The 12564-nt window shown below is 35.3% G+C and overlaps 1 protein-coding gene across 3 annotated transcripts in view; it reads left to right on the top strand.

Annotated features, from left to right (window-relative positions):
• Positions 1 to 12564, top strand: part of FSTL5 (follistatin like 5) — a 332339-nt gene that overhangs the window by 163539 nt on the left and 156236 nt on the right. The window lies entirely within an intron of this gene.

Genomic DNA, 12564 nt, shown 5'->3' with positions numbered 1-12564 from the left:
ATGATCATGAAACAATTAGCTAGATAATGTAAATACAACGAAAAAATTATTTAGTTAGATTGGAAAAATAGTCAGCCAGAAATTATGAAAGTATTCCTCTTTTTATTGACAGGAAATAATCCAGAATTTGAATAAGTTTTTAAAATCTAAAAGTTATCATAAGAATTGTTACATGTTACTCCTGTTCGTAAATGGCCTTCAAGTCAGGTGTTGTCATTTGGTAAGAGCATGGTTTGATTCTGCATATGTTTTTAACCTAAGACTTTATAGGAAATCAGAGAATTGTGCAGTAAAAAATGCTAACTGTTCCATGAAAAGAAATATGATTGTAGAATCATTAAAACTTTCAAAATTGTAATTTCATTCTGTCTTTACTTTGCAAATTAGCTATGTTTGGTGTATACACCAACAGTAAGATGTGAGACTCCATCAACAAATGTAACTCGATGCTGAAATTACATACTTAAATCAATTCCCTTTGCTTCAGATGAAATATTGTATGTAAAAGATAGCTTGCATATAACTTTATTTTGACCAGCGTAATGGTCAGTATTGCCTATTGATTGACAAACATCTACCACTCTTTGTATAGCCATCTTGATATGCCTAACAGTCATCTTGAGTTATTGTTAGGAATAATGGGGGTAGGAAGGCAGTTGTACTAAAATAGTAACAAAACACTATCCCACAGTCACAAAAAGCAAAGAGACTATAACAATTTGAAAGGAGAGTTAGGACAGTTAAAAACAAAACAGATCAAACCCCATTATTCCAGTTCAGTCAAGCGAAGTGAGGACACAAAATGCAGAAAACAAAATGGTAAGAAATTGATTGGACTTTTTTCTTGTTACCTTGAGATAGCGTGATTTGCATCTCTCCCAAGCAAGGATAATTTTCTTACCAACATGGTACAGAATTAGATTTTTGAATAAATTTATTTAATTTGTATTATTATATTATTTATTATTCATTTTATTTATTTATTTGTTTAATCAAATTTCTGATGGAGAGATTTCTTGCCAGGATCTTTATCATAGTTCCTGAGAGTGTTGAATGTTCTTTGGCCAAGGGATACGGCTACTGCTGGTTTTAGAATTCATAAAACTTAACAAGATCAAGGAATTCATATAACCTAACAAGGTCACCTGGTTAGGTGAGAATTCAAAATTTTATTGAATCTAAAATTTCAGCTCTGATTTGTTAGTGTAAATCTATCAGTATATTTCTATAAAGAAAAGAATTAACAGTCAATAATAGATATTGAGATAAAAAATAGCTGCTTTACTTGCAGAAGGAGGTAAGGTAGATTTCTAATAATTCATTACCAAATTTTATCATATTTTCCTTTGATTTGAATACCTTTTCATTTAAAGGTGAAAGGAAGACTCTAAGGAAGAAGAAAAAAAATTTCTATGTCTACAAAGCTTGTTTTGAAATATGATCATATATTTCACTTTAGTGAGTAAAATGAAGCTTATCAAGACCAAATCTTGCCAGGTGCCCCTCTTTAATATTTTCTCTCTAAATTTAAATTGAAACTCATCTACTGTATGAACAACTTGATGAATAAAGCATAGCAAAAACTCTTACAAGGCATATCTTGTTGAAAGTATTTTGATGGAACTTGAGTTATTAAGCAATATCACACAATCTCTTAATAAATATTCTTTGCGGAGAGTAGACAATTGCATAAAAGTACCCTAACTCCTGAGGAGAGTTCAGTGTGGTAGAACTTCCAGTATGTTTTTTTTATGCCATAGAAACTCAGTTATTCAGGGGCTTTTACAAAAAAGTCAGATTTCCACAAAATGAAAGTAACTCACTTTATGGGCTTTCATGATCAGAGACTTTAGTCTGTTAAATGCATCATGCCTATGTTTATAATCATCTTGAGAGCAAAAGTCCACAGATTAAAATGAGATCGGTTCTACTAAAGGAACGTATGGGACTCTGACGTAGTGAAAGCTTCACAACACCCTTTAGATGTTCCTAGAACAAATTGTTTCTTAGCCAGGTTAGGACAATAAACTGAAAATGATGTATTTCTAATTTCAAAGGGGGCATTACTTCCAAAAAAAAACCCAACCAAACAAAAAAACCCACCTCCCACAAAAAACCTTGTGAGTACTGAGAAGTGAGGTGATGTTGGAGAAACAACAAAATTCTATAATTCCTATGAAAATTTATATCCTCAAATTTTTGGCAAATTAAAGTGACTGAGTTAGCATTGCATGACATAGTATTTTAGCAATTTTCGGTCATAAGTTTCCAGCTATTGGCTCTTTTTTGAATGAAACAATATCAAGCTAGAGCTGAAAAACTGAGTATGTTTTCAACTGTTACATGTTTGCTCTCCACATCTAGTTTGTGTTTTACAGAATTATATATTACCTTTTTCCTTTTTTTTTTTTTTTTTTTTTAGGATGTAGATTTAAGGACTATCATAAAAATTCAGTAGAGAAACATGCAAGCTAGAAGGGATACATGAAACTGATAAGACTTATGATAAGACTTATCAGCTTGATCACAGGCTTATGCTGGTGCCAGAGCAGTATGGTTAGGTCACTCTCAATAGTGGATTCAATGGCAAATTGGCTGCTCCTTACATGAGTTTAAGTTTATAAGCAGCTTTTTCATTCTTCTGTTGCCAAACCAGCATTTTTCCTTGTGCCTCGGTGGAAGGAATGGAGAAAGTGGAGGTACAGAACTATGGTGTTCAACCTGGAAAGTATTTATATGTCTTACCTAGTCACCTAAACTAAAATTGCATCATGTTAACTTACTGGCTTTGGTCCCCTGTAGCTCAAATTTCTCAGAATCACTCTAGCTTATGCTTTAATCATTCCTCTAAGGTGAATAGCCCCATTAAGTGTGATTTTTGTCATTACTAGTTTAAAAAAAAAAAAAAAGTCGTCATATTGACCTCACAGTGCAGGGTCTCAGGACTTGTCTGAGGTTGCTTTACCCTAAGCTTATTTTACTTGTCTTAAAAATTGCCTACTGGTCAAATGACTATTGTCTAACCAGTGTTATCTTAAGTCCTCTTAATACCTTGTATGATAAAGGTCTGAAAAACCTGGTTTAACAAACAATAGCTCTTTATTATGACTGAGGCTGGGAGCTGGGAGAAGATTTGTCCATCTTTCAAACTTAAGCTTAACCAGAAAAAAGGAAGCAGGCTCTGATAGGAAAACATGTTTTAAAAAAAAAAAAAAAAAAAGCCTCAAGCAGACCCCAAGACTCAGGAGGATGAACTCCTCACCATAACTTCATGCTCCTCCTGATGAAGAATGCCAGGATGATCTTGGTTCCTTATATCCCCTTGCCCCTACTCCTCCTGAGGAAGAACGAAACCTTAGTACCCAGAGGAAAACAGAACAGATGAATGTAACACCAAATAAGATACTAGGAAGTTTTTTTTTAATAGTTATTTTGTCTATATTATTGAGGCTTTTCTGAATTAATTAGATAAATTAGGCTAATAGATTAGTAAAGTATTAATTGGTACATTTTTAGCTCTGTGTGTGTGTTAAATCCATTCCTTTGGCCTGCAACAAAAGTCCAAGTGTAACAACTTCTGTAATTACCTTAGCACTGAAAGCTAACTGTGCTAAAGCTGAAACATAGCAACTGGTAGGAATACCCCCGGGGGTGGGGGGGTGAAGGGAATACACAATTGAGGGGAAGAAATGGAAACTGAACAACAGAATTGTCCCTGTTAACTGTAGTGCTGTTTTAGTTAGGCTTACTCCAGTCTGGAAACCTCGCCTTCATTAACCTGTAAATACTCTGCATTTTGGGAAGCACTTAGGAAGAAGAAGTTTGTGGATTAGGATGTCATGTTTCATTTCTTTCAATAATGTTTTTTAAATAAGAAGAGAGCCCTCTGATGCGTGCAGTCCAAGAAGCAAAAGCAAAACTCTCTGTAGATTTGTGGCTAAGCTTACATGCCATAAATATTTTCCCTCTGGATTTGGAATACTTTTAAATCTTTCATTATTTATTTTTTGCTTTCATAGTAGCACTCTAAATAAATATTGCAAGGTAAAAACTGTCCAAGCCCTGTGGGAGGAAGTCTAACAGTGATGGCTGGATTAACTCCGCTAGAGGGGAAAATAAAACACTCCATTAAACTCATGTCTCAGCCTTCATTTCATGTCTGCCTTTGGGACGCTCCACTTTTATCCCTTTCCCTTTCTCTCTCAGGTTTTCTTTAATAAGCTGCCGGGAAGTCCAGGTTATCTTCTTATTAATGTTGCATGTGAAATTATTCTGGTGAAATTGAAGTTATTTTTGCAATGTGTGGGACAAATAGAGAAAACAAACTGCAAGCTTGAGCCGGATGCAAGGAATCAAAAAAGTAATGAATAGGTAATCTCTTCACCACCTGTTGGGAAAAGGTGACTAACGTATCTGAAATAATCTGATATGTTTGGAAAATTGGGCACATTTATTAAATCTTCACATTTTTTTTATATATATATATATATGTTATTATTGTAGAAAACCCAGACTTAAGCATTAGAGACTTCAAGAGATGCTGAGAAGTAGTATCACTGGTTGAAATCTGTGTGAATTTATTTAGAATTTATTTATGTGAAGGGAGGGTCAAACCTGGGTTTGGCTTTTGCCACTTATGTATTACTTCTGCTTATGGTGTTTGTGATGCTAACACATGCGGTACAGACAACCAGCACATTCAACATTTTCTCAGTTATAACAGATGATAATGAATTTTGATCATTACTGTCAGTCTGATTTAGCCTTCAAATATCATTTTAAGGTGAAAGGTTATATAAACTGATTTCTTCTGTTAAGAGACCTGTGATATATTAACCATGGTGTGTTAACAAGTAGAAGTACCTACTCACGCCCGATATTGATTTTTGGTTAAAGTATCTAATTCAAGAAAAAGTAATTTTTTCATCTCCTGGTGAGTTTTTGGATTAATCTTTTTTTACACCATACAACATTAGTTATAACATTGTTTTTCTGAGGACTACTTTTACATACTAATACCTGGTTTTTATTTCTTAATGCAAATATAATTCAGTTACTAATAGTATATAACAAAAAAGTGGGATTCTTCAAGGAAGAATTGAATAATTTCTCTGACCTATTCATTGTTTTAGCACTGAAGAGTATTTTGTGTACGTCTGCAGATGAGGCTGGATACCAGATTCGTGCAGGCATGTGTAGTTAAGAGAAATTGACTTCTATCTCATGACTTAATTTTGCAAGATCACTGTGTTTAAGCATCTTGGCGAGAGTGGAGGTGAAAGAGTATTTTCATAAGTACTATTGGAGGAAGTGAAAAGAAATTTTGAAAACCTATCTTCAGTTCTATTGTATACAAGCTATGATAATCACTTAAAAGTGTTTGCGTAGGGAAAACAACAGATATAACTTTAAAATTCCATTTTGTATGCCTGCCTGTGGATAGTTGAGTGTTTACGTGGGAGGTGTTTGTATACTTATATTTAATGCAATTATGCAACAATGGGTTAAAAAATCTTAACAATTCCTGTAGCTAAAGAATTGCGGTTATTAACCCTGTAATATCAAATATTCCGATAATAATTCTGAAGCGTGCAGATTTGATTTAGCCACAAGTCACTGGAAAGTATAGCTGCTACAAAATAAGAAAGATACAAAGCTACCATTGTGCTGATTGGGAGTTATCTCAGGTAAAAGAAATGCCAAAATTGGGGAGGAGAGAGATCTACATTTCTTAGGAGCTCTGAATACCTAATGCTGAGCTGCAGGATCAAGATTCATAGCCCCAGACTCTCATTCTTTTCAAAAATGATGTAAAATTTATGCCTTTTATTTAAAACATAATTGCAGCAGAGAAAAGCATTGATGTTAGTCTCTGTTTATCCAAGAATTTTATATTGGAAAATAATAGGTTTGCTTCTGACCCTTCCCACACTGCTTCCCAGTCCCTGGACTATGGATCACGATTTAGGTCTATGTACAAATGAAATTGCTTCTCTTTAAATTCAGGTGCAGAACCTTCAGTGAGGAGGGTGGAGAACAAGAGTCAAAACTGTTGAGCTCTTGATGTGGAAAATGTGAATTTGTTATTGGAAAATAAGACATTGTTAAATGCTATCTGAACCTGAAGTTTCTTTCAGATAAGCCTAAGCAATGTTGGTGGCTTAAAATGTTTCTTAGTCTATTAGAGCTAGGAATAAGATTACAACTTTTCATGTTTCTGTACTGACTGGATCTAGAAAGATAACTGAACTGATGAAGACCGTCAAGTTGTCACTGTTATGTTTGACACTGAATTGAGATCAGACTATTTCTTCAGTAACTTCATCAACCTTTATGTGTGTGCATGTGTGCACATGGATGTGTATATGTATATAGTATGTTACTTTGGATGAGTTGCTCATTTTTTGCTATATGGAGTACCATTTGCAATTTTGTAGTTGAGCATTTTGTCGTATTGGATTAATTTGCTCAAAATGTATGTAGAAGATTAATAGTAGGCTTACTGCTATTGGGTTTATTCCATTTTCAAAAATCTGATTTATGTTTATATGCATTTTGGAATACTATACAACATCTCCAGCTAAAAACTAGCTGTCGTTTCTGGAAGGGCTGATGTTACTTTAAATTTGAAGGAAAAATGACTTTGTGGAAACCATTTGTAGTATAAAAGGTGCAACTCAGCTCAAAATCATATAATACCTGAGAAATCCAATTTTATCTCAGCAGCTGCTGGCTTTTGTAGTGTTTTTGTAGAGATGAACACACTTAGTGAATATTAAAGGCTCTTGATACCCCTGTGAGGCAAGAGTTATTTCTATTTTGTCGATAGAGATACTAAAGCATGGAAGAGTTAAAGGCTTGTATTACATGGGAAACTAGTGAGAGAACTGAGAACAGAAATCAGATTTTATATTATTTATTATTTTATATTTATATATTATTTATATTATTTATATTAATTTCATTTTTTTAAAAATCGCATTATATATTTTTTGTTCTCTACATATACCAGTATTTTCCAAAAACAAGAAGAAAAATCAGAGATTTGGATTTAAGGAGCTGTCTCGTAAAAATATTATCCAAGTTCAATCTTTAATATTTTTGTTCAAGTGCTAAGAAAAATGCTGGTGCAATATTCATTTGCTAAGTTTTCCTAAGTAAGTAATTAGTTTTTCATATGTCTTTTTTTCCTCTACAAATTAAGTAAGACTTTAATTGTCAAATGTAGCATTTTTTCCTGTATGATGGGCAAATATCATCTATTCAAATTTGTCTGGGAGGACAATAGCACTCAGAATCTCTAACTTCAGCTGTTTCCTAGGTAACTAAAACACAGCTGCAGAATTGTCTTGTACAGAATGGAAGGAAAAAAATTAGCAAGAGTTTCCACTTTTCCACTATTTTTGAATTTATATTAAGCAAAGCTTAAGACTGCTGCTATTTCACAAATATTTTGCTTTCTTTGATCCTTTTTTTTGCTTTTAGATTTCTGCACACTTGCAGGGAATCCATAGAAGATGAGAAAATTTGTAAAATAAGTCATATAGAGAAGCTATGTACTATGAACTCTATGTATATCTATTGCAACAGTAGCAACTCTGAGACCTTGGTAACAGGAGTTTCAAATTGGGGGGGGGGAGGGGGAAGCCACCCCAAGAATATACAGATAAGGATTCTCTGAATAGCAAATGATGCCTTGGTTAGTAAAGTGGGGTTACGACATTACCGGTATGAGGTTTGCTGCATGAACACATTGCTTGACAGCGAGCGGTGGGGAAGAAAAACAAGCAGGAAAGTAACACGATGGATGCATGTAGGCAACCTCCAAACAGGCAGTGGAGAGGAAGTCGAAGGAAATGGGGAAGTGAAGGAGCACTGTTAACTTTAAACATACAGCGAAGCTGCTCCAGACACAAGGGAAAGAAAAAAATGATTAGAAAGTCTGGGAGTTTTAGGTTGGGGGTTTTTTGTTGTTGTTTGTTTGTTTGAAAGAGGGGAAGTATCAAGCTCTCGGGGAGTGGGTCTGATGGAGCGAGCTGTTCTGTACTGGCACCAGATTCTTTCCAAGAGCAGCAAGCTTTAGTGGGAGGCAGGCAAGCACAAGTGCTGCTTTAAATCAATTTTCTTTGAAATGCATTTGTTCTGAGTAATTTGGTGTTTTAAGGATCCTGTCTGAGAAGAGGTCATCACTGCAAATGCTGTCCAAGGAAACCGCAGGTGGCAGAGGTAATCACGTCTGGTTACAGCAGGTATTGGTTCAGAGCTGCTCCAGACTGAGTAGGCCTGTGATGGCAATGACAGGCTGGAGACATGCCGAGGGACCAGGAGGATGAAGGGCACATTAGTCTGGTGACAGCAATGTTGGCATGATCCAGTATCTTCCATCCTCAGCCTCCATCTTGAGAGGACTGTGAGCGCTGTCTACCTGCTCAGTTTCAGCGGTCCTTCCATTACCCTGAATGGCTACTTCTAAATTAGAGCCGTGGGCTCAGCTCACACCCAATGCCTGGTAGAGCTCTTTTTGGGGAAAAGAGTTGGTACTGCCCAATGCACGAAAGGTCAGAAGTGAGGAGAAAAAAAAAAAAATTTCTTACAGCAAGTTCCTAAGACTGAGGACCCCAAAGTCCTGGTTTTGTCCTTTAGCTGTGGTGTTATTTTTCTGTGAACACAGCTTCATTCCATCTACAGCCTTAATTTCTCAAATGGTGAGCGCACAGCTAGCTCCGAAAGACGCTGACAGTTCTGCCTACCAAGGCCTCCTGGGAGCATCGTTTCATCGTGTGTCTTGATAACTGCAAAATAACCTGCTCAGGTTTTATCAATTGCCATCTTTTTTGGCTTTTTTAGCAGTGAGAGCAATACAATTTATAACATTTCCAGTAGTTCCTCCTTCTCCATTACATTAAACACCAGTTGTCTTTCCTCACCTTCAAAGTTGTCGTACTTGATTTCTATTTAGCGCTTGTGTGCCATTCAGTAACTATTTTACAAGTAATTCTTATTAAATTAGAACACAAGTAAAATGACTCTTAATTCTTTCCCTGTGCTGCTACTGCAGCCTGGAAGAGGTCTTCTGTAAACATCAGCAGAGCCTCATTCTCTTAATTTAAACACCTACTTTATGCTTTCTTATATATTACAGAAGAAGGCCATCATGGCAAGGAGAAGAGGGTGGTCTGTTAAAATAGCTGTGCGTTGTGTTGACTAGCAGCGTAATCGTTTCGTTATGATCTTGTCTGTCGCTTATACCTCTCTATTGTACTTGGCCTTATGTTCATTTTTATAGAGTCCTTGGCATAAAGACTGTCTTGAATTTTGTATAAAACTCAGATGTTTTAATGCAGTGCAGCTGTGTAATCTTATTTTGTCACGACTGTAATTAGCCTCAGTCATAAACTGAAGGTTAGATTGTCACTAACCTAAAATCTGTGTTAGAACGCATAGTGAGACTTAAGAGATGGACATTAGATCAAAATTTAAGAAATAATTCTATTACAGGAGATTACTTCTCTCAGCCAAATGTAGTGGAAAATAATGTAGTAATAGAAAAAGCTGAATTTACCTACGCCTTGGGGTAGCATTGCTATACACTATTCAGTTTATTTTTGAAGAGTGTAAGCAGGTATATGTAGGTATACTGGTTAAAGATTATAAGTAGCAGATAATGCTTTTCTCCCCATTCTCGTTTGACTTGCTGCAACATAAACTGAAATTATGTGAAGAAAACGAATTCTAAAGAACTTCACTAGTGTTTGTGATTGCTACTTTTATTTATGTATGTATGTATGTGTTTTTTTCTAATAGTGAAGCATATTCCCTAGTTCTATCACACATTTTAAAATCAGTTTGATAACTTTGGTCAGTATAATAAGGTGGGGAAACGGGTAAGGTAACCATTCATCAAGTGCAGCCTGTACCCTTTCTGCCCAGGCCTCTGAACTTCTACCTTCCTCCCAAGGTTTAATCAAATAGATTAATTTCACACTGTGTCTGAAGGACAAATAAATCAAGTTGTTTTTACATTTTTCATTGTGGACTGTCAGGAGCCCTCCCCTCCCCGCCCCCCGCCCCCCCCCCCCCCCCCCCCAAGAGCAACAGAAATGAAAACATGTATTTTTAGTATTCTTTTGTAAACTCTTTTTTAAGATTCTGTAGACTACTGACAGTGTGCTCAGATGCCTGAGTGGTGGTTTTCACTCTCCTATATGCAAACTGTGCTCGAGTGCAATGGCCTTGACATACTTTTCCAATAGAGGGGAAGGGGAATATTGCTTCTATATTATAGATAGAGAACTGTGGCACAGTATGGTCAAAGGAAGTCTGATGCATCTGAGAAAGCAACTGTTGATAAAGGGTGTCTTCTATATGGGTTAGACTAACTTATTTAGATAAATGAGAGATAAAATAGCATCTCTTTTAAACCATAATTGATGACTGAAGAAGTGCTTTTCTGAAAGGTCTTAGCAGTGTTTTTCATCATGAGGACCGCCTCTCAAAAAAAGTAGTTAAACACTAAAAAAAATTGTACTGGGCTCCACCAGACTTAGCAAGCATTTGAGAAATGAATGGACTATCATAACTGGAACTGTAATTCAGACTCGGGGTGATCTGTAGAGTGAGCAGGTACACACAGAGGGGAAATGAGAACTATTATCTTACAGAAGTGGTGCAGACAACACCTTAGAGAGGACAGGCTTTAACGCTGTTGTTAAGTAAAAAATAATCATCTATCACAGGTGGTTTGTAGAAACATGAAATTGCTCTGTGAACTCCATTTGCTTTATTTGTAGCTGTTTTTCCACAAACTCATTATGATTATTGTTTCAGAATCTATAAAATAATTAGCTGTTTTTCCTCTGTAAATAACAGTCACTGTTCCTAATTCTATTTTCATTAATATTGAAGAGACTTTGCTCTTTTCTGTTGATAATTAATACAACATATTGACAAGCTTGAACCACTTTTATGATGAAAAATATTTCCAAAGGAAATCATAGGAATAGTAAAAATAGAAAAGAGTTGTTATCTCAGTGTAGAATGATTGAGAACATGTTGCTCATTTCTGTTACAGGCAATTATGGGTTTTTTGTTGATGTAGTAATATAAACAGTGTATATACTAGTGCAATTTAATGTAAGATATTTGGTTGGAAATAACATTCTGGTAGCTTAACTAGGAATGTGGCCAAAAATTTAACTGCCTCCTAATCTTAATTTATTACTACTGCAAATTTCTGAGAGAGTCTAACCTGTTTTACCAATAGGGTTCTCACAGCTGCCTTTGCATGAGATAGTTTGTTATTAAAAAAAAAAAAAAAAAGAATTATTTTTCCCTTCTGTAAATTCTGTAAAAATGTAAATATAGATCATAAATACATAATAGTATGTGCCCTTATATGACTCTTTTGCTAATATCGGTAATGTGCGCTAAGCAATGGGAATCACAGAGAAAAAGATATACCGTTCCCGAAAATATAGCATTGTCTGCATTTTTTCACTGAGGAGATATTGTGAGCAAATAAAATAGTCGATCCGTTCCGTGAACTTTATATCTTAAACAAATGTCAAAGGCACACAAAAAGTCTTTATTATATTGTGATTGAACTTCTCAATTAAATATTTTTAAAATGAAAATTATTTTCATTGTAATTTGTAATATAAATTTTGTCTTCTGAACTTAAGTCAACTTTATATAATCTTCCATATGGAGGGCTTCGTGCTACATGACTTTTTCTTTTAATGTGGAGAACATAATATTTAATGGGAGAAGTGAGTATACATTCAAGTCTCAATCAATCATTAAAGTGAGAGACAGTGACCTATACCTAAAGTTTAAAAAAATAATAATAATTCAGTTCTGTAGTGACTCATCATAGGTATTGTGACAAAGCTTGGATTTAACTGATACTATTAAAAAAGAAACAACTTTATCTTCTGTATCTCTTGAGTTAGAAATATTTCTAGAGTCATAGACTGTGAACTTTTTTGTCAAAAATAATTTAAAAAGGATACAATCTGAACACGGTAACTAGCTCTGAGCACTACAATACCTAATGCATAGCTAGAATTTGTCTTCATATTTTTGCCAGGAGTATTGGTAAAATTGAAGTGCACAACATGTCATATATATTTTCTATTTAAATTGTGGATAGAACGGTTGTGTTAGACTTCAACTGCACCAAAGGAAAACCAAACTCTGATGATACTACAGTCAGAAAAGTTACATCTAAAGGAAACAAAGGTGATACTAGCCCAGTTTCCTGGATTTCAGCGAAATGAATTAGTGTTTTAAGAAAAAGTGCTGTCTTCCTTCTGCACCTTCTGCAACCTCCTTTCATTCTGAAGTCAAAGTTTGCCTATGAGAGCTTCAGAAAGGCTAAGGAATAAACAAGTTTTTCCACAGGGCATCCCTGTATTTGACCCCTGAAAAGCAGTCACACAGAGCTCAACTGTTGCACCTTGTATGCCCTCAGTCTCCGTGCCTCTGGCAGGTCAGGATAAATATGCAAATATTATGTGTAGCTTGGACGGTCAGTTAAAAATAGCTTGTTCTTGTTTCTTCCTG

Source organism: Struthio camelus, chromosome 4 (assembly GCF_040807025.1).
Source record: "Struthio camelus isolate bStrCam1 chromosome 4, bStrCam1.hap1, whole genome shotgun sequence".
NCBI lineage: Eukaryota > Metazoa > Chordata > Aves > Struthioniformes > Struthionidae > Struthio > Struthio camelus.
The sequence above is the reverse complement of the archived record's forward strand: the minus strand, read 5'-3'. Positions and strand labels throughout refer to the sequence as shown.